The sequence below is a fragment of the Staurois parvus genome, unplaced genomic scaffold (genome assembly GCF_062004578.1).
Source record: "Staurois parvus isolate SC_StPar_1 unplaced genomic scaffold, SC_StPar_1.0 ptg000263l, whole genome shotgun sequence".
In the NCBI taxonomy this organism is placed as follows: Eukaryota; Metazoa; Chordata; class Amphibia; order Anura; family Ranidae; genus Staurois; species Staurois parvus.
The window spans coordinates 3,589,157-3,613,098 of NW_028318059.1; the positions used below are offsets into that span (position 1 = coordinate 3,589,157).

The window sequence follows — 23,942 nt, forward strand, 5'->3', positions numbered from 1 at the left end:
GCTCAACGGCAGTTCAGCTCAATGGCAGTTCACATTAACGGCAGTTCACATTAACGGCAGTTGTTCAGCCCAAAGGCAGTTCAGCTCAATGCCACTTCAGATTAACGGCAGTTCAGATTAACGGCAGCTCAGATTAAAGGCAGTTCAGATTAAAGGCTGGCCTGATTGAAGGCTGCTCTGCTTTAAAGCCCCTCTGGTGGCTCGGTGTGTCTGCTGGCTGGCCTTCCTTTCAGGAGCAGGGCGGAGCACAGCTGCTTGCTTGGGGGGTCTGTCCACGCATTACAATTGTGAGGGACCAATGGCGACCCCAGAAAAATAAACAGGGTGCATATATATAGATACCACAGTCAAAACTGGGAGGGCACTGATAATTTTCACCACTACCATATGAGGATGTGTTCCTATGCATAGTCAGCTACCAATTTTATTGAAAATATTTTTTTTTTATTTTAAATTACATTTGTAGCTGATTGTGCATAGGTGTGCTGTGCTTTTTTTTCTTTTTTAATTTTTTAAAATATTTAGGCCCCAGAGAGCAGCACTACAATGGCGTGGTTGTTTTTTTTTAATGTTGTTGATGTTTTTTTTTTTTTTGGTCTTGTGCAGCACAAAAAATTTCATTTACCTTAAGCTGGCGTGTGTAGTGATGTGCGCCGTTGGCGGGTCTCTCCTTCACGTGTCCCCTACGCCGGTGTAGAGCGGGCTTCTCCTCGTGTCCCCCAAGGCGGTGTAGAGTGGGCCTCTCCTCGTGTCCCCCAAGGCGGTGTAGAGCGGGCTTCTCTTCGTGTCCCCCAAGGCGGTGTAGAGCAGGCCTCTCCTCGTGTCCCCCAAGGCAGTGTAGAGCAGGCCTCGTGTCCCCCAAGGCGGTGGAGAGCAGGCTTTGTGTCCCCCAAGGCAGTATAAAGTGGGCCTCATGTCCCCCAAGGCGGTGTAGAGTGGGTCTTGTGTCCCCCAAGGTGGTGTAGAGCGGGCCTCGTGTCCCCCAGGGTGGTGGAGAGCGGGCCTCGTGTCCCCCAAGGCGGGGGAGAGCGGACCTCTCCTCGAGTGCCCTGCGCCGGTGGAGAGCAGGTGTCTCCTCTCAGCAGAGGAGAATGGACCTCTCCTGCACCTGTCCCCTCAGCAGCGCTGCCAGTGTAATGGCGCTGCTGAAGAAGAAGCCGAAAGTTGGAAACCGGAACTAGGCTTCACAATGAGGCTTGGAGCGCAGGTGGAGCTGCTCCACCTGTGCTCACCACACAAGGATTTCCCTTCGCATTTGGCAAGCGACTTTTTCAAGCCCTGGTCTAGATCCATTACATGAGGGAAACAAAGAAACACAGCGCCTCTAAGTATGTACTGTGAAGGTATTTAATAGAAAGTTAGGTAGTAACTCACATCTTAGAATATAAAAACAGGCTCATGGGTAAGAGGGTGAGACGTCTGTAGCCAGATGTTGTTGTGTGTCTGATCCAGAGAGGAGATCGATTGAGTCCGTCTGCAGGTGGTGCTGTGAATGTGCAACATGGATGGTAAACCTGGTGGAATCTCCAAGGTGTCTGCCAGCAGATGGTGCTGTGCATATGCAGCATGGATTGTGAAGTATGGCAGAGTCTCCAAGATGTCCGGGATCAGCACATGTGGCGTCTGACGTCATCAAAATGCGACGCGTTTCTGTGCATGTGCAGGATGAGACGAGTCCAGGTGCGCTCTTTCATCAGGCAGGGAGGAGCTGGGGATGAAAGAGCCTTTTATAGAGTAAGGGGCGAGGAAAGGAGGAGGAAGCTGTCACAGAGCACCAGACAAGCTGTCTGTGAACAGGTAGATTAATGGCACAGGTAGAGGGATAATATACTTATATAAACATATCATAAAACATGGGTTTAACATAAAAGCAAGATCAGCACAATATAAAAGGAATTAAATAGTGAATGTTGTTAAAAATATGAGACACTTAGAAGTAATGTTAAAAAGCATGGCATTAGGGGGAAAAAATCAGAATTTTTTTTTTAAAAAACAGAAAAACAAAATTATTACACACATAAATAAATATATATATATATATATATATATATATATAATAAATAGGTATATATTAGAATATATATATGTGTGCATATATACCCATATGAAAAGGACAAAATGGACACTTGGTAGAGGATAACCCTACGTAGGAAAATAGTTTTGGTATAGGTTCCTAGCATGGAAAGGAAATTAGGGGATGTCAAAAGGGGCAAAGGGTGATAAATGAATTGCATAATTTATGGTAGCCACAGCAATGCAATGGATATGTGGCAACCATACGTAGATAAGAGGGCATGCTGTAATGGAGATGCATGCGTATATGTTTAGGTCAAAGGACAGGTTAATTTGGTATGTAACAATAGTGCGGTGATGACGCATGCATATATGCTTGTGTCAAAAAAAAACAGATTAATTAGGTCTGTGATGATAGTGTGGCAATGACGACCAGCATGACCGGAAGTGGTGTAAACAGATGTCTAACCATTAGAGCCAAGGGGGGAGAATGAACAATGGAAGTAAGGATTTTTATATATATATTATTTTATATATATTTTTAATTTAATTAATTAATTATTTATTTATTTATTTATTTATTTTAATGGACCGTATGGATCTCCATTCTGACATAGAAAAATCCAAATATGGGATTTTAGATTTTACTCTGCTCTACCCCATACCCTGTTCTTAACTCTCTGCACACTAAAAAGGAAAAATCTGATTTTCTTTATGTGGAAGGTTCAAAAAACTAGAGAGAATCATCCATTCTGCCAACACCCAGTGGTGGATGAATTCTTCCTACGACAATATAGATGGTCCAAAATAACCCCCAGAGGGCTAAGAATCCTTAAATGTTGTCCTTTTCTGACCCCTGATATTCACAAAGAATGGACTGCTGTCTCTGAATTTTGCACATCCAAATGGATAGATATTCTCATTACCCATAGACATTCCAGATTTGAACAACTTGCCCACCATATACAAATGTTGGCCACAGACATTACAGAATTTAACACCCCTATTCCCACATCATGGTTAAACACTTTAAAAAGGAATACCAAAAGAAAGGAAGATCATTTAATTAAAATCAAACTCAATAAATTCCGTAGAGACCTGGATGACTACAATTCCCATAGAGTCTTTACCTGGAACAAGCACCATCATAATATTCCCTCCCTTCTCACCCTAGATCCATCCATTGTACATCCCACCTATTCTCTACACCATCCCCAGGACACTCCTACCTACCCTCCATCATTCCCTGTCCCTGCTCCCAAAGCCACCCCTACTAAATTGCCACTACTCCCACATGGTATCCAATATGGGGAACCCTACCCCATAACCCACGCCCCCCACCACTACCACTACTGTGGCTATATCTAATCCAGTCCATCACCCTACAATTCATTCTCCCCCATCAACCGCTACTGCACCCATATCTAATTCAGGCCATCATTCCAAAACCCAACCTCATCCTTTTTTTTACACAAATAGAGATTTCTTTTGGTGGTGTTTGATCACCACTGGGATTTTTATTTTTTATTATATAAATGAAAAAGACTGAACATTTAGAAAAAGATTTTTTTTACTTTCTGCTATTAAAAATACAGTAGCCAATAAAAAAATTTTTTTTTAATAAATCTAGATATATAAAATGTATTCTGGCTGCAGCTGAGCTGAGCGTCTGTTACACTCCCATAGACACAGCCCTGCCAGCACACTTCCCCCTCCCCTCACACGGGGGAACAGAGAGGAATACAGTTGTTCCTCCTCCTCATCTTGCCCCTGTTCCCCCTGTTTCTGCCCGACCTGCCCACACTCTTATTCCCAGTTGCCACCATTCCATGTGGAAAAATAATATACCCAAAGGTCAATTTTACAGACTCAAGGGAAATTGTTCCAGGGCTGAGGATTACATTTTACAAATTAGAATTTTACTAGATAAGTTCAAAGAACAGGGTTATCCTGAGGACCTCCTAAAGAATGCCTATGAGACCTATTTGAAAGATCCCCCTGCTGTAGATACTAAAGTTGTTCCTGAAAACAACAATGTTAGATTTATCTTGGGTTTTAATGGCAACTGCAGTGCCATTTCCCATATTATTAAGAAACATTGGCATATATTGTGCTCTGATCCAAATCTAGCTCCCGACCTACCGGCAGCTCCCCAGATTGTACGGAAGGCCTGTACCTTAAAAAATATAGTTGCACTAAGTAAACTTTTCATTCCTGTACTAAGAGATCCATGGACAGTAGATGCTATTGTGATAATAGAGTGGGTATCTTCCAATGCTACAAATGTGGCTGTCTCACCTGCCAGTCTATCCCATAAGGTTTATCTTCATTTAGTGACAAATTAATAGTTTTACAATCACACAGTTTATCATATGTTCCACTGAATACATGATATACAGTATGTCTTAAAGTGCCCATGTAACCTTCTCCTTGAAGACTCATAATAGAGGGTAACGACAAGCACAGAATCCCACGACATTTTGCGTCCTGCCCTTGGAAGAACTTTTAAGGAATTGACAGTTCTTGCTATAGAACACATCCATTACTGATAATGAAAGATTTGAGTTGCTATGTAAGAATGAGACCTTTTGGATTTATAAGTTGGGTACACTGTCTCCCCATGGTTTGAAAGAGGACATCGACATTCACACTATTGTATGAATGTAAAAATGGCTGCCACCTTCCTCCTTTTTTTTCCCCCTCCTCCGTTTTTTTCCCCCTCTCTCCCCTTTTTGGTTTATTCAGTTCCTTTTGTCCATTTGTGGTGTCCTCTTCTTTTTTTTCCCCCATCCTCTTTTTAAGCACCTTCCTTTCACTTCTCTCATGACTAAAAAAGTTAGAAATATGATTATGTCCGCATATCGGACCCTTACAATATATTTTCAATATATTTGTTTTGCCTAAAATATTTTGTACATTGGTATATTGAATTTTGGTGAAATCTGCGGTATTTATTTATTTTTTTAAAAGGCTGTAACAAATAAGTTGTCACATAAATTACACTCAATGATGTTCTTTATTTCCATTTCTGTACCTTGTTTTTAATTTTTTTGCTTTGTTTATAAAAACTGTTTTAGGAACGGGCAATACAAGGAGTTATTAGCTTGCAGTACGGCATCAATGGATGACCCTCACTCCTGGCCCCTCCACTCTCTCTTTTATAAATTGTTCATTTCATCCTGGATGCATCACATGACCCGAGGAAGAGGCTTGCCCTGAAACATGTAGTCATAGCAACCGGTTTGTTCTGTTTTTGGGTGTTCGCTTATAGATGGCTCTTGAAGACATCAATGGTCTCCTTTTCCCTTATATCAGCTACTCTTCGGGTCCGCCTGTACCGTGATGTCACTTCTGGGTGCCTCGTGAGTGTCATTGATGGTCCACAGACCTGAAAATACAGAGATTGTTGATTCCAGTTGTGGTGACACCACTATTCCCTCAACTCCTGCTGGCCTCTGGAGTTTGTGTCATCCATTGGTGGACGCTGCCCAGAACTGACAGGTTAGGAGCATCTGTGTCTGTAAGCTACCTCATTTCTGGATGTAATCTAAATGGTCTTAATAAATTGTGCAAATCTTTTATCATTTTGGGCTCTGTTTACGATAGTCTCACCTGGAACTGACAAAAAGGTGCTCCTCTTATTGACTTTTACAGTTTAATTTAATTCAGTTTATATGGAATCTGAGAGCAGCTATCCCTGTGGTGTTTTTAATTAGTATTCCATGGACATCCATCTGAGCACCCAGTTTCTCATTTATTTCGGATGTTGTGCCTCTTCGGGGATCCGACCTGTGGGGAACCCAGACAGCTTTCAGACACTGGCAGTGAGTTAACCAGTCATCTTCAAGGCCCTAGTGGTGGTGGGCATGGCCTTCCAGCGGGTTAAAAGACTCTGGCCTGAAAAGTGCAAGAGTCCTCAGACACTGAGGGGAAACCTCAGTCATTACTTGGGTCACCTGCTGGTGGCACTGTTGTTCCTGGAATCAAAGGGTGTAGTTCTGGTGCCCACCAGCTGGTGTCTCCCAGCAGCTGGACTGTACAAGTAATTAAGCTGTAACGGATGTGGACTTTTGGGGGTATATAAGCCCTCCCTTGACTGGAGTTCAATGCTTCAGTATTCTTCCTGCAAGCCGTGTCTCTGCCTGAACCTAATCCTTGTACCTGACCCTGATACCTGCTCCTGTGACTTGCTCCCTGTATCTTGCTGCCTGCTCCCCATACCTGGCTCCCTTCTCCCCTTGTCTCCTGTCCCGGTCCTAACCTTGTCTTGTCCATGTGTGTTCCCTCCATTTTGCATATAGTTAGGTTATTATTTGGGGTTTTTGCACTGTCACATTTATTTATCACTTGTTTATGATTTACTGGTATTGGTATTGGAAGTGTACAATTTGTCTTAATAAACTTATTTAACCTCCCTGGCGGTATGATTATTTCAGATTTTTGGTGCTGAAACGGTACCATTATTTTGCATGGAAATATGTAGTTTTTTTATTGTAGGCTGTAATATTTAGGAATAACTCACTGAAATCTGTCCGAACAAGAGTCTATTAAACATCCCGGGTATGATAAAATTTGAAACACAAAATCATAAATTATAATTTAATAAATAATCATAAAAAATAATAATATAATAATAATACATTTAATTCAATAATATAATCAAACCAAAAACACTGAAATTTGAAATATAGCGCCAAGTTTGCACATCACTGAGCAAAGTCGCAAAATTGTTTTCAGTGTCTGATGACAAATTTCTCCACGAATCATTATCACTCAATTCTGCAAGTGGTTCTGATTTACTATCGCTGTTCTCTAGCTAATCTAAACCGGCTTTTGACCTAAAGGGACGCTTTTTGGACGCCATGGACGTTTCTAAGTTTCCAGGCAGAAAGAACAGTCAAAATGCAGACAGGGGACAGGACAAAGCACTAGGGACAAAATGTATGTGAAATGGTTTGAAACAGCAATGTTTTACTATGTAAAATTTGTTTTGAAAAAAATGAAATTTTTTTAAATTTTCAAATTTCCCGCCGCCGCCGCCGCCGCCCGTACGTCCCGACGTCACAGGGACCGGAACACAGAAGCCGGATGCCAGCATCAGCTGGAGGAGATGGCCGGGGACGCTGCAGGGGACACATCGCGGGAGCGAAGGACAAGGTAAGCTCTGCAGGGACTCCCTATGCAGCGCCGCATGGTAAGCCCGAGTGTAGCTTGGGGTTACCGCTTTTGGTACAGAAACTTTACCCCAAGCTACACTCGGGAATACCGCCAGGGAGGTTAAAATGTATTCAGTCTGATTCTTGATTCCTTAAGGTACAGCCCACTAATCTGATCACCCTTGCTGGATGCCTGCATCCCTGACAATGGGTATCCCTGGAGCAGGAATCAGTACCGGTCTTTTTAGCTGGCCTTCCATGGCCTAGGGTCCATTACTTCCCATTCTCTTCTCCACACCCCTTGATCAAACCCACTCTACTTCAACTCCGTAGGTGCTACAGGCTGACCAAGACATCCAGCTTCCCCTCTCCACTGGCGCCTATTATTGGCCATCCAGAATTCATTCCGGGTTTCTCTCTGACAAGGCCTTTAACTACAGCCAGACCTACACTTGGTTAGAGCTTCTACCTTTCTTGGTTCCTCTGGATGAGTCCACTCATCGGTCCAATATAGTGCACTCAACCTCAACTCTTCTGTTTTGGGCAGGAGGAAGATATTGCAACTCTCCCACTTTCTCTGGTCTCTCCTAGACCATGCCCATTTCCGCAGATGACCCACTTCATTTGAATACCTTTGTCTGGGAGATGAGCCCCTAAACAAATCTTTCTCCTTCTCCTATGGTGGTGACTCTGGGGACTCTGTTGTAAGGGGGAGGACTCTGAAGGGGAACTCTGATGGGGTTTCTTGATGTAAGGAGGGAATCTAATGTGAACAGGAGGGCTCCATGCTGTATTTTATATGTTGTTTTGATGTTACTTACTCCTGACCCCTGCACTCTATATGTTGTACGTTACATAGTCCTGACAATAGTGTTCAATGCCCCAACAGTTGATGGTTTTGAATTAAGTGCTCCTTTAAGATAGGCTCAGACAGACAGAGATCACTTTTAGTGTGCAGAAAAGCATATGCAATGGAAATATTTATATTTAAAAAAAATGCTCCTTCTTTTTGCAATTTATGTGTACCCATGAGACTGTCACTTGTGACTTGTAAGTAGGATTATTTTGTGGGTATAAGAACTATGTTATATTTGTGCAAAGTAACTAGGCACAGATTCTCTATAATCACCCCCCTTTAAGCTCTTCCCATTGTTAGGCAACATTTGCCCTCTGCATTATTTCCTACTGGCCTCTGTACTCTGCCTCGTCTTCTACTGACTTTTGAACGTTGTCTCACTTACTACTGACCCTTGTCCTCTGTCCTGATGAACCCCGTACACTGCCTTGCTGACCCCTTTCCTTCTCCCTGCTGACACCCTGTACACTGCTGTGCTCACCTTCCAACGCCTGCCCCCCTGACCTTTTTTACTGCAGCTGCACATTAAAGAGGCTAGATCAAGCCCTGGAGGCTACACCCCTGAAATTTACACAAATGTTTTGCATTTCATTTCTATTTTAACCACTTGGCAACCATGCTGTAACTGAATGACAGCTACAGCGCAGTTGTCCAGTTCATGGAGGGCGTCATATGATGCCCTCCCGTGCACCCACAGCAGAGCGCACCCGGCGATCTCCGTGATTACTGTGTCCTACGGACACAGCTGCTCATGTGATGTGGAAAAAGGCCAATCACAGAGGCCTTTTACCACATGATCAGCTGTGTGCAATGACACAGCAGATCACCAAGTGCAGTTGCTGGTTATCGGCTTCACTTTCCTCAAGCTGTCACTAAATAACGCCTTAAACATCTTTTTTATTATATATTATCAACTACTATTGGCGTACTATTGTAGTTAACCTTAAAATGCTGAATACATGTTCATCAATATAAATCCTTTGTGTTTGTCTTAGATACTCACCAGAATGAGAAAAGCTTGGAGGTGATGATCCTTCTGCGGAAGCTCTGGATGCATCTGGAAACCATGAATTTAAAGCTAAACATAAGTATCATGTGGACACTGACAGCATACGAATTTCTAAATAATTTTGAAATATAACAGAAAATACACATAACTTGCAGCACTTCATAGGGTGATTTCATAGAAAAGTGATTGAAGGTACTGTATGTGAGTTATGTGTATGTGAAAATGGATTGTTGTTAATAATGGCTTTTATGTGTTTTGTATAATACCTTTGTGGAATATGCAGATTATAATGATGGTGTGTCCCTGTTTGTTTACAGCATATCAGAAGCTTGTGTACTTGCGCTGAAGAATAGTGGGATGCTATTTCCTGCCAGAAGCTGCTGTGACCACAGGGATATAGATTTTTGTTAAAGATGGAAGAAAAGGGGGTGTGGTCTGGTGCAGCATTGAGTAGGACGCTGTGGAAAGACCTCCACTCACTGTTCATCCTGTTTTCTTTAATCCTGTGCTCCTGTGATCCTGATTTACACTCCAGCATGCCCCTTGGGGATTCCACTTACTAGCTGCTCATGTAGCCACCTTGCAAGGTCTCTGAAGCCAATTTAAATCTGGAGAAATTCAGACGGCAGGACAGGGAGGCCCAAGAGGAAGATGGCAGCGTTGATTCCTCTCCACTGAATTAGGTGGCACCAGACACAACAAAGCTTTGAATGGATTACATGCCTACACAAGTTGGGGACAGCTTGGGGGGAGCTTTCTATACGGGTTTTTTTTCTAATAATGTTGATAGGCCTCCTACTCATCTGTGTGGGACTCCCTTTAAACTTAATGAATGTTTAACCCTGACTACCCACATTTCAAGACTGAAGCAGAATTCTGTAGTTGCTCTCACTCAGGCTATCCAAGGATTAACTGATAGGGAGGAATAGTTTATAGCGGAGCTTTCTCCAGACCAATCCGCTCATCTCAAAATGCAAAAACTCTTCAAAAGGAAGATAGACCCCCAGTAATCACTCATTCCCAAAGTAATTTGAGTGTGAACCCCTTACTGACCCTCAACTGGATGCTGCAAAATTTCACACTTTTTTCCACACTCTGTTCCCCACCTTAAGAGAGCAAGATGAAGCAGTTATGTTAAAGAATAAGTTCACCTTTTAGAAAAAAATAATAAATGCACATTTTTTTGTAAAACAAATGTGAATTTATTATTTTTGTTTGCAGGAGCCTGTAAACCATTGTAACAGCAATCATGCAGGTCTCCTGCAGATCTGTCAGTATATCTCCTTGCTCATATGGGCTGTAAGGGCAAGCAGATATAATGAGAGGGAGAATGAATGAACTACCACGGTGCTTCACAGCGCCGTGGTAGTTCATTGAGGACTACAAGCTGACAGACACTGATGCTGTCGGGACTTGTAGTCTCTGATTCACATCTGAAGGGGGAGAGGGGGAGCGGGGGCCGGTCTGATTGTAACATGTTACATGTTATTATGTTAATAACCTTTAACTATTTTGGAGTGCTTCACATTGTGATGAACAAGTAACCTTGCTAGAAGGGTCATTCGCCACTGATGACATAGCCAAAGCCATTGTCCAGTTTTCCTGGTCTAAATCTCCAGGTATTGATGGCTTACCCATTCTCATTATAGTTATGTCTTGGTTACTAGACTCTTGACATTATATAAATATATATATATATATACACACTATGTTACTGAAGTCCATGTGAGAAGCCCTCATAATTCCTATTCCCAAACCAGGTAAAAATCCTGAGTTATTTGAGTCTTATTGTCCAACTTCCCTTCTGCAGGTGGATATCAAAATCTTAGCTAAGATTGTGGCCATTCATTTGAACCAGGTTATTTTATCACTTCCACCCTGATCAATCAAGCTTTATGCCAGGCAGGAACACTTCTTTCAATCTTTGTAGGTTGTTTGTGAATTTACAAGCCTCTCATGAAAATGTCAGCTCTAGTGTGGTTGTTAGCCTTGATGCAGATTAGGCTTTCAAATCAGTGAATTTGGCATTATCTTTTTCAATGTTTGAAATGTTATAGGTTTGGCCCTCGCTTCATCAAATAAGTGAAGTTGCGTGTTCATATGACTCGCATCAAATGCAAGGTCATATAATGCTTGTTGTGCATCCACCAGGGCCTCTTATATGCTTGGATTCCCGCTTACGTACTTGTGATATGCTCACCAGGACCTGTGCACTAGGGTGCTCGCTGTCATCCAAAATAAAATCGGTGTGGGTCCCTTTAAGGCTGCTTAAAACATGCCAACAGATAGAAACAGCCGCCATAGGTATAGTAGTTACAATTTCAATGATTTATTCTTAAAACTACACTCACATTTACTTAAAAAATGGTTACATGTTACACAGGCTCCATGTCCTATCTGACTTGCCTGCTCCATTATATCCTAATTCACCCTCCCCCTCAATCCTAGTTTAAATACTCTTCTAATCCTCCCAAAAAAACTCTCCCCTAGCACAACAGACCCCCTTTCATTTAGGTGTAAACCATTTTTAGCATACTGTATAGGTTTAACCCCAATGAAAAATCAGCCCAGTGTTATAGAAACCCAAATCCTTCCCTCTTACATCAGGTCGCTAGCCATGCATTCCCTAAATTCCCGCTGGGCTGGAGAGCAGTACAATAATGAGTGTCTGCAGGCAACAGTGAAGAATGGTGGAGGTTCCCTGCAGATTTGGGGTTGCATTTCTGCAAATGGAGTTTGAGATGCTGTTTTGAAGGCAAAGGGTGGTCAAACCAAATATTCTTTTGATTTGGATTTCTATTCAGTTCAATTTTGTCCATTTTGAGAAAATAAACTTTTAACACTTCTATTTATGGAAGCTTTCTTAATTTACAGCATTTTTTTTACACCTGCCTAAGACTTTTGCACAGTATAGTGCATATTTAAATATTACGGTCTTATATATACAATGCAATATTTAATGAAGATATATATATGTATATATATATATATATATGCACATCTGCCTTTCTCCATTACTTCACAGTAGCAAAAGTATCTGTGCTTTGTGTCTCTCATTCACAGTGGAAGATTCATATTACTACAGTGTTAATACTTTCCAAGTGCTCATCAAGCTCTGCTGAATAGTGAAGACAATAAGCTGACCTGCCTATTTGTAGGAGCCTGTATGTTATTTAGTTAATGTGCCCATCCCTTGTTGGAAACCTTTTAATGGCATTTAATGGTTCTCAGGGAGAGGAAATGCCTGATCACCGGTCATATGTGCACGTCTGTGTCCGGAGTGACTCGGGAAACTATTTTCCTTCCAACACACACAGAGTAATACACAAAGACTCTGGAAATTAACTCTTTTGTCTTTATTTAGAAAGACTGTATAACCAGTCAGATTACTGCTAGTTTGGGATAAATGGTTTTATAATTTTAGGTGATATTGGCACTATATGCCAACAATTCTGGATGCTAATTACTATGGGCAGAAGCCACATACAATTATCAACATATCTTTAATACAATGGTCCTTTTCTAAATGATCAGTGTACCAACATTGGACATAAACAGGCTTAGGCAAAAGTTTAAGAGGTAGTAGTGGAGGGGAGCTTGACACAGATTTTAAGAGATTATCAAAAAGGGGACAAAGTACCGTATTTATTTCAGCTCAGTTGGCAGCTCACCATAAAGACAAGGATCCCAGCTGTGAACACAAGAGCTGACTATTGTCCATAACACCCTCTGGCTGCAGATCAGTCTGCTTAGGAATACTTGTGAGTCCATTTAACTTTCTGCCATTTCACCCAGCCCTGATGAAGGGGGATTATGTGGCATCAGAAAGGCATTGGTTGTCCTTTGCCCTTCTTGGTGTAACCAGAACTATATAGACTTACTACTAAGTTCTTACTCCAAAGGATTTTTCATTTGGTGTTCTCTTTGACCATATACATTTAGTGAAACGTATGGCTTTAGCACAGTTAACACAATTTTGTGAGTGAACAAAGTTAAAGAGAGACTGTCAGCTAGCCTAATTTAGGGGGATATTGACATGGGCTGTGTAAAGTCCCCCCTCCATCCTGACCCACTGATACTCACCTCTCCACCACTCCCCCGCTACTCCTTCTATGACAACTAGAAATTGTGGTACTTAGACCTAGCGGCCAATCACTTGGCATGAGACCTGTCACTTGACTACAGGCTTCACACAGACACTTTTACTTTGCTCTGAATACATATAACACATTTCTAAAGATTGTATTATAAAATTTAACAGACAGGAAAACCAAATATGGCATAGGCAAACATTTAGTCTTTTTTTCTAGCTGATCCAGTAATGTTTTCTTACAAAAACCCCAAAACCTAGTTGACATGTTACAACCTAATATAAGTCAGAGGAAGATAATTTCAGAGTTTTAAACATTTCCTGACCCTTATGCCTGATACACATTGTTTCCTTTCGTTTAACCCAGTGGGCTGAATGAAAAAAAACTGAGAGATCACTGTACTAAGTGATGTTAGTACAGCAGTCTTTCCCACTCTGCATTTGTGTTCCGACAGGGGAGCTGCCCTTCCACCAGAACACACTAATCAGCATTTGCAGCAATTGGCTGTGAGTGTTGTTCAGATGCTGGTTTTCCAGTATGTCCCTTTGACAAAAGCGGGTCATGGTTACATAGTTAGTCTGGCTAAAAAAAGACAAAAGTCCATCCAGTTCAACCATTAAAAAAAAAAAGTTATAATCCTATACCCATAGTTGATCCAGATGAAGGCAAAAAAAAAACTAGAAAGCATGATCCAATTTGCTCCTGCAGGGAAAAATATTCCTTCCTGATCCTCCGAGCGGCAATCGGATATTCCCTGGATCAACTTTACCTATAGATGTTAGTATCCAGTTATATTCTGTGTATCTAAGAAATAATCCAGGCCTTTTTTGAAGCAATCCACTGAGCTGGCCAGAACCAACTCTTGAGGGAGTCTATTCCACATTTTCACAGCTCTCACTGTGAAGAAACCTTTCCGTGTTTGGATATTAAATTTCTTCTCCTCCAGATGTAAAATGCCCCCTTGACCTCTGTGATGACCTAAGGGTGAATAGCTCTACACCGAGTTCACTATATGAACCACTGATGTATTCATACATGTTGATCATATCCCCCCTTAATCTTCTCTTCTCAAGAGAGAATAAATTAATTTCCTCTAATCTTTCCTCATAGCTGAGCTCCTCCATGCCTCTTATCAGTTTGGTTGCCCTTCTCTGTACTTTCTACAGTTCCCCAATATTCTTTTTGTGAATTTGTGCCCAAAACTGAACTGCATATTCCAGATGAGGACCTTAGACTGGCTTCTGTCAGAAGGACAGCTGTACACACGGTCTGAAATTTGTCCGGTTCCTGCTGAACTGGCCAGTGTTCAGAATATTTGTACCCAGAATACTACTTCAGCTGCTTAACACAGCACACATACCAGGGATGTGCAATTCCTAACGCCCAACACTCGGGACATGTAATGTTTAGCCCTGCTAACAAGCAGCAGGGCTCACTTGTCAGGTAGAAGCCAGCCTCTGCTCCCCCCCCCCCCCCCAAACGTGCAAACCTCCCCCTCCCCGCCCGCTATGTCTCCCAGGCTCTGCTTGACCATCTGCGGCCCGGGACTGGCTCAATGGGTGCCAGCTAGTAGAGGGTAGGAAGTAGAGTGGACATGTCTGCTCTCCTCCTCTTCTTATTCTGACCCGGAAGTGACGTGTATGATGTCCCTTCCGAGCCCCTGTTGTCAGTTTTCCTGGCCATCGAGGCCAGGAAAGAATGTAATGCAGTGTGATGTGCACTGCATTACAGTCAGTGGTGTAGAGGGAAGACATCCTGTGTCTTTTAGACATCTCATTAAAGAGAACCTGTCACCAAAAATCATCACATAGAAGACATTGTCCCCTATGTCATGGAAAGAAAGTTAAGCAAAAAAAATATTCTTAATTGTAAAAAATGTAAGTTTCACCCAAGCACATAACCCCCCCAAAACAATGTTGAGGTGCCCCTAAGATATACGCACATACAGACATAAATGCACATGCTGGTACACCTGCGCATAAAAAGTCTATTGTGATGCATGTTGCATATCGCCACTCATGCCAGAATGAGATCAATAATCTCCATAACACTAATAATGATCTATAAGGGGCTTTAGAAGCATCACCTATAGAAAATATATCCTTATCTTTTATATTTTACCAAAAATACTACATTAAAGTGTTACTTAACCCATGGCCCTGCATTCACTATATTTGGTCTCCCACAGTACACAGAACATGAAAGTGCAATTATTTTAGTAAATATAAACTGCTAAATACCTTTTCTCATCAGCAGTTAGAGCAGTCCTGTGAATTCTATCAGTGTTCAGCAGAGTACAAGGAAAAGTCTGTAGAAGGAGTTTTCTTTCTACTCTAGGATGCAAAACCCCTGATCTCTGTCTGGACAGTACTGATTGGCCCTGTGCTGATCACATGCTCTCTCCCAAGAAAAAAAAAAAACTCTAGCAATGCACACTAAACTGAGCATATGCAGAATGGTTCAGTCTGTCTTATCGGGAGATAAGACGTGGACATTTGAACAAGAAGAGGAGCAGGGATGTCAGGATCAAATTACCTTTATACAAAATGCAGAGGATTAACCCCTTAGGTTCCACAGTGAGTATAACAAGCATGCTGTACTGCCTATACAGACTTATTTTACTGTTGTGGGTATGTGGGTATATTTATGGTAATATCTTGTGACATAAAAAATTGTAAAAATTGTAGCTACCCCTATTTTATTCTTTGGGTCTCTGCTTTCTGAAAATATATACTGTTTTTGGCGGGTTTATGTAATCTTCAGGCCTAAAATTATTTTTTTAAATGCATGCAAAAAAAACGCAAAAAAGGGCTCTGGCAGCAAAAGGGATAAAGGATAAATTCACCTTCAGAAACATGTTGCATGTTCCACCCATTTTTAAGGAGGAACATGCAACATGTTCCAGCACCTGCAGTGTCTTGGCGATCCAAGCCCTCTGTGTGACAACAGTACTGGGAGAAGTTCCCCGTACCAACTCTCACTTTTTGAAAAGAGCCCAGCTGTGAATGAATCAACCGACATCCTTTGTAGATGTCGGCCTGTAGCTCTCAATGAACTACCATGGTGCTGTTGAACGCTTTGGTAGTTTATTGATTCTTCCTGTCAGTGTGACACTGCCTTCCTGTACAATGTACGAGCAGACAGCTTACACTGACAGTCTACAGGAGAGCTGCATGGTACCAGTGATCTGCTGAACACTTGTGCAATGCTTTCCAGGCTCCTGCAAAAATATGTGCTTTTTATTTTTTTTTTTTTAAGCTGAAATTATTCTTTAACAGAGCGGACAACTGAGCTTGATTTGTCTGCTCAGCATGCGCTTGTTCTAAGCACACAAGTGCTTCCATGTGTGAGGGTATCCTGAGGGAATAAAGTTTTTTTTTTTTCCTCATTTAGGCCGGTGCCTCATTTACTCACCCTGCAGATGCGTTTCTGCTGACCTTTAAGAGAGCCCAACACTCGCCTTTCCTGACGAGCACCCAATCGGTGCTCATTACACTGCAAGGTCTCTCCCCTCCCTGCTAGTCCCCGGATGCAGTGCTGGAGACAGGCAGGGAGGTGAGTAGGAGATAAAGAGCGCAATGTCAAAAATATTAAAAGTTTAAATCACCATAAAACCCCTTTTATTTTTAAAAGTTCCAGACATTTCTAAAAGGACCTCAGATTTAAATACGGTTTTGGTTAAAATGTGTTTTTTGTTAAATCCTGGACAAGTAGTTTTTAAAAAAATATGCACACCATACTGTGCATTGTTAAAAAGGGTTATATGCATTCTAAACCTACCCATACTTCTGGTCTCTATGCCTTGCTCTTTCTACTCTCCCTCCCTCTTATCTGCCCATTTGTTTACCACCCATTAATACCTTTTGTACTTAGGCTCTTTTTATCTCTTCTCTTTCCTTTCTGGAATCCATAGTTCTCTCCTAAGGTAACCAACATTATTTTCTACTCCTACATTAGTAAAACTTGTTACTTAGCTGACAATTCCCATTTACTAGCACAAGTTCGATAGCTTCTTAGACAAACTAAAGATGGAAGGTCTCTCCTGGTCAGCTATACAATTCAGCCTCCGTTCTTAATAACCTGCTTTCTTACTGTTAGTATTCCTTATCATAGTGTATGTCTAACATTCTTCTGTTAGTTAGGAGACAGTTAGGGTTGAACCTAATGATTATTTTCATAATCGATTAGTTGGCCGATTATTAATCGATTAATCAGATAAAAACCTAAAAAGAAAGTTGGGCCATAGGGCACACAGCGCGTTTGCAGCCGGGTGACACATAGAGGAACCAGACTGTTCATTTCTCTCCTGCCACTACTGAATACCTGCTTCTCCTCCTCTCCCTCCTGCAGGCAGGCCTTGGGCTCCTGTATGCTCCCCCTGCAGCCACCCCTCCCCCTCATTTCCTGCAGCACTGTCAAAATACAGTATACTGTTCCCAGTGCTGACAGTTCCCCCAACCACCACAGACAGGAGAGGAGAAAGAAAGCTGGTTCTGCCTCTCCTCCTCCCACCCTCTCCTCATGTGTCCTTTCTTTCTTTCTTTCTCTCCATCTTTCCTGCTCTATTTCTTTCTCGCCTTCCTTCTTTCCTTCCTTCCTCTCTCTCTTTCATTGTTTCTCTCTTTCTTTTACTCTCCTTCCTTCCTTCCTTCCTACAAAGAATTTTTATCAGAATATTCCCATCCAGAAATCAATACGTATATGGCCAGCATTAGGCTACATGTACACTAGCCTACCCTGAGCATGGTCGAGTGAAAATGCGACAAAAATGTGTGGAAATGTGGTACCTCGTTTTTGCCATGTTTCGCATTTTCCCGCAGTAAAAACATTACTATTCTGAAAATGATTCTTCCGCATTCAGGAGAGGAAGGTTTAACCTCATTTAAAAGCAGCAGCTTACAAACTCTGCTAAATGTTTATGTGTACAGAGACACAGACTTTTATGGAGTTGAGTTTAGGAGCTTTGGCAAAAAAAAAACGCCAAAAGCTCCTAAACTCAATTTTAGGAGGTGCTAGTGTACATGAAGCCTACGACATGTGGTAGCAGCAGCATGCTTTTTATATCACCTGTCATGATGAAGTAAAAAAAAAAATAGCCCTTTATAATACAAAAACAGCAGATAATCACTACTAAAAGGGGTTGATATACAGGGTATTTTAACTGGGAGTCAGACATGAATCTTCATGAAGGGAGAAGGGGAAATATTAAACTTTTATATTAAAGTAGTACTAAAAGCTGAGAATTTTTTCATGGATATAATCATTTTAAATATAATGTACAATAGTGGTAAACCTTACATTTAATTGTAATGCCTTATATTGCCTCCAGCTTCTATGGGTTCAGATGCTGATCTTCCCTGTAGAGTGCTCTTAAAGTGATTGTAAACGCTGGATTTTTTTAAACAACAAACTTGTCAAACTCACCTGCTTTGCGCAATGATTTTGCACAGTGCAGCCCTGCTCCTCCACAGTGCACCTATAGCAAGGTAAAAAAAAAAACTTCTGTCTTTATTAATTCCTTCTCCTGCCCAGGACTACATGTCCCATGATGCATTGCTCTTCACACATTCACAAGTTTTCAGGCATTTACTGATATGTATGGATGGTGTACTGAGCTTCATGTGTGCTGCACTGTGTATACTGACATGTATGGACGATGTACTGAGCTGTATGTGTGCTGCACTGTATTTTCTGATATATAAACAAATAATTCATTTTGTATGCACGCCAACTAATCAGCTGACCAACTAATTGATTATTAAAATAGTTGACAATTATTTTCATAATCGATTATAATCAATTATGATGATTAGTTGTTTCAGCCCTAGAGACAATCAACCTACATTTGGCCAATGTAGTTTTGTATACTTGTTCAAATACATTCTGAAACATTTCTTTAATAAAAACTATTAAAATAATTAAAAAAGGTCATGTGCAGTATGCGGTTTCCTAATGCAATGCACATTAATACCTGGCACAATGCATATTACTGCACTGCAATAGGGTGCAAAAGTGTGAATCTGCCCACAAGATATGCTTGCTGACACTTAAAAGCTACGAGTTTCTATCAGTAGCTATGGATCTGAAAATAAAAAATATGTGGCTTTTACAAAGTGTGTGTTTGTATAACATATATATATACACACTTCCACCCATTTGCATATATAAATAAAATATATATAAAACATTTATTTATTTTATATTATATTCCACTTATTTTGTTTCCTATTATAATTGTTTAGCTGTACCTCAAACTCACTTATCTATTCTCTCTGCCAGTAATAGTATCCGCATTAAAAAACTTACCATTTTCTGTTATTACTCACTATTAATATATATGGATAATAGATGATGAATATTTTTTTTTAAGTTTTTAGCCATTTTTTTAAATTGTATTGTGCTTTTGCCTTACATACTTTCAGTCATGTATTATTTTGAACAAAATTCTAGGGGGCTGCTTGACAAGTAACAGGATAATATGGTGTAAGGTCACTTCCTGTTCTACATACTCCTTTGCCAAAAATGAACATTGGTGAAAGTGGTAAATATCTCCTGTTCCACCCTCACTCAATGACATCTTATTCTTATTAACATCTGAAATAAGCTTCCTTCCTGACAGTTCTCCTGCATAAATCTGCACGTATTACACCAAGAATGTCACCAGCCCAGTTACAGAGCACAGTCCCACGTACTCAATGGCACTATGATGCACAATTAGCAGGCAAAAAAATGCAGTGATCTTCCCTCTACAGGGGCCTAATTGCATCTTTTCACTTTACATATAAATTTAGCAGAAGTAAAAGAACATGTTCACCTTTCTGGAAAACTACAAGATAAATTTAAAAAAATCGAAAGTACTGTATATGTTGCACTATCCCTGAACTCAGCGGCTAGACTCATCCACCTCACCACCCGCTCCACCTCTGCCACCCCCCTCTGCCTCTCCCTCCACTGGCTCCCGATTGCCCAACGCATCAAATTTAAACTTCTAACCCTGACCTACAAAGCCGTTCACAACACTGCCCCTGACTACCTCACCAACCTGATCCCCAAGTACCGCCCTACCCGTACCCTTCGCTCCTCACTGGACCTCCTTCTATCCTGCTCCCTGGTCTCCTCCTCCCATGCATGACTGCAGGACTTCTCCAGGTCCTCCCCCATCCTCTGGAACTCACTGCCCAATCCATCAGACTGTCGCCTTCCCTCTTCACATTCAGGCGCTCCCTCAAAACCCATCTCTTCAGGGAAGCCTACCCCACCCTCACCTAACGGCCATTCTCCCTCTTTCCTCCCACCCCTCATTCCCCTCAGCCACTTCCTACTGTACCTATACCCCCTCCCTCCTAGATTGTAAGCTCGAAAGAGTAGGGCCCTCTTACCCCTTGCACGTTGTTTGTTATTGTTGTACTGTGCCATGTATTGTCCCCCCCTCTATTGTACAGCGCTGAGCAAACCCTTTGGCGCTATATAAACTCGATGTAATAATAATAATAATAATCCTTTTAAATTAAGGCAAATATAAAAGCAGAAAGGTGTGACCTATCATATATTTAAGCAATATGCTTTAAAAAAAATTCAAAGAGCGTATAGGAGTAAATTATGTAAAGCATGTAGAGTTACTCTGCTCTGTCCACTTGGTCCAGCAGACATGACAATGTCAGAGCTAGGCTATCCCCACGTGTTTTGTCACAAACAGGATGTCCTCTGGGGCCAGTGCTGCTCTGATCCGAACTAGTCTGTCTCCATGCCTTCTAATTCAGTTCAGTCTACCTCCATACCTATTGATCTGGTCCAGCCTGCTTTGGATGGTATTGCGTCTGCTTCCCAGCTTGCCTCTGATGGTTCTGTATGACCCCGTGCCTGCTGGTCAGCCTGCCTCTGACAGTCCTCCGCCTGCTGCCCAGCGAGTCTTTTGTGCCAGGGTTGGGATCTCATCAGTCAGTGGGTCTAATACTGTTGCATCTCCATGTTTATTGCATGTCTGGCATAGGTTACTCATTTGGTCTAGGATTCCTATTGTAGCTATACCCCCGAAGGGGCTGCTTAAGTTTGTTTACTCCGCCACTCTGCCTCTCAACCCCAAGAACTGTCTTAGCCCCAACTGACACACCTGACGATAGTGTAAGTGCAAGGACCAATGAAAAGCACACACTTTATAATAAAACACAGAGATCAGCTTTACTGTATGACCTCTATGGAAAGTAATAAACATTAACAACAGGTATACGTTAGGTGAATCAAGAGAACAGCAAATACTGTGACCGAAAGCAATATAGCTCACTTTTATACTCAGGCTGCTTTCAGGGGATTCCAACCGTGAATAACCCCAAGAGCAGAGGCAAACACTTAAATGGTGACCTCAAAGTGGATTTACCTCCTCTACATAAATTTGGCTCTATGATGTCCAAGCAGGAGGAGAGTAGAAGAATGACTCTCTGTTGTGTCAGACTTCTCCCTTCTAACCCCCGACACCACAAATCCAATAGGCAAACACTGTGCCCAACTGATGCTTAATAGCTACTTTCCAAGGTAAAGCTATTCCTTCACATACCATGCAATATAGAGGTCTGAATATGCATGAGCGTGACCGTATGGTACCAGTAACTTCAGTCTCTTGGTAACAGGATGAATCTTAGGATCTTCAGCTAGCCACTTTCTTTGGTGCACTTAAACTCCTAAGGTAAAGTATACTTGTAATCCCCTGTATAGCAAAGCAAATACTGTGTCTGTTTACCAAGGCCATCTACACAACCCAGTGCTTGGTGAGTATGGGCGAAGTGTAATGTCTCTGTCTGTGTGCAGTGTTGCTGTCATATGCCAGTAGGAAAAATCTCTCTCACCAGATCCTGTGACTAAGGCCCAAACGATCGTCCTGGAAATGACAGGCTCCTCTGGTCACCTCACGATGAGCTCTTCACACTGTCGGTGTAGGCACTGTACTGTATGCCACTTCTCTGAGTTTGGATGTTCCCTTGACTGATGCAGATAACTAAACATGCAGTGAACTGACCCTAAGCACTTCTTTGCCACATGCAGACTGCCTCCCGTCAGGAAAAACAAGATGGAGTCCTTCACTCTGCTCTCCCTAAGCATGTTGGTCTGTGTAGTTCCTGTCAGGAACCCTGTCGCCATGCAGCCGTGCAATGGTTACAGATCCCTTCGGGTCACAGCGTAACGAGTGCGCATGTGCGGGAGCGTGCGGGTGTGCATGCGCAGAAGTGCAGTAGAGTCCACGTCACCTCCAGGCGGGCTATGTAAACCTGCAATACAGTACAATCAATGCCTTCTGGTCTACATTGTCCCTGCACTATTATCTGATCCTGTTGCTCATATTCTGATCTGATCCTGACTAAGAAAGAACTCCGCCTGCACCGACCTCAGCTATCCCTGACCATCCGCATGCCTGCTCCCTTGTACTTGATCTGCCCACTTAATACTGACCCGGCCTGTCTGACTCTGCTGCATCTACTTACCTGCACCTGGCTTGCATCCTGACAGCTGCTATACTTACCTGCCACTGCACCCACGGTCCTGCATCTGGCTTGCATCCTGACGTGTGCCATACTTGCCTGCCACTGCACCCATGGTCCTGCACCTGGCCTGTATCCTGGTCACTGCCATACCTGCCTGCTATCGCATCCACGCTCCAGTGTCCAGTCCCAGTCTGCACCCTGATTGCTGTCATACCTGCCTGCTGCTGCACCTACGTTCCTGCACCCGCACCTGGCCTGCATCCAGATCTCCTGGGTCTTCAGCTACCTGCCGCCAGCTCCAGATCCACCCGGCACTCGTGCCACTCCTGGCTCTGCGCCCACTATCAGGGGCTCTGAGCGGGAGTCGTAAGAGGACGCCTTCTCTCTATGTCAGGCTCCCCAACCAGGTACATGACAGTTCCTTTCCTCATATAAGCCTATCAGGCCTTTTCTGTTCAAGACTGCATATTCCACAATGCTTTGCAGCTGCACCTCCTGCTTGAGAAAGTCCCTGTCATTGGCTCATTTAATGGCTCTTCTGATTGTCTCTCTCTCTATTACAGACAGAGGAGAAGGGGGGCCTGAAATCCCTCACCGCCTTGTGTGTATAGGTGCAAGTGTCAAATTTCACAGGTGATGCCAGTCAGCAGGTTACAACAGGCACAGATAGGATTTATTTCCTCTGCTACACTATTGTTCCCTGTCCTTTTGCAGCCATTTTTTTCTGTTCTGCCAAGGCCTAGTAGTCCAGATGCCCACTTTGGATGTGAGAGCTGCACTTGCTGTTACTGTCCCAGTGGTAGATATCTTCTGGGGAGGAGCAGAGGTCCATTTGAGCCTTGTCCTGTACTAGACATTATCTCTGCCACCTCAGGTGCATTAGGGGACCTGGGTTGAGCAACCAATGCCTTGGGTAGTATGTAAATGAACAATCAGAGCAGTACTAATCTTAGTGTGAACATAAACAATGAATGTGATAGAAAATAAAATCCTTAAATATTGCTAAACATCAAGAGTATTTTCCACCACACTATACATACTCAGAATACCGCAATGATGTAGCGCAAACAAAATAAATAAATATTGGAAAAGTACAAAAATAAATAAAAGACCAAACTTCTCATGATTAATAATCTATCGCCATTTTGACAAATAAGTATGGCTGATAACCTCCATCACCACATCCCAATTAGAACAGTGCAAAATAAAAGGAGTAAATGGGACTTTAAAGGTGCAGATATGTAATCCTTAGCAAAAAAAATACACAAAACCATATGTATAAAATCACAAAGTTTTATTACAGAGTTAAAAAGCAAGTTACACAACCCCCAAAACAATAAAATG

The 23,942-nt window shown here is 42.2% G+C and overlaps 1 long non-coding RNA gene across 1 annotated transcript in view; it reads right to left on the reverse strand.

The window, feature by feature from the left end:
• Positions 1 to 1,352: 1,352 nt before the first annotated feature.
• Positions 1,353 to 23,942, reverse strand: part of LOC149459330 (uncharacterized) — a 95,265-nt gene continuing 72,675 nt past the window's right edge. Inside the window, exons 2-3 of the long non-coding RNA XR_016313296.1 lie at positions 9,029 to 9,082; positions 1,353 to 1,708 (exon numbers count right to left, since the gene is read on the reverse strand). This is a non-coding gene — a long non-coding RNA (uncharacterized LOC149459330). The remainder of the gene's footprint in view (positions 1,709 to 9,028; positions 9,083 to 23,942) is intronic.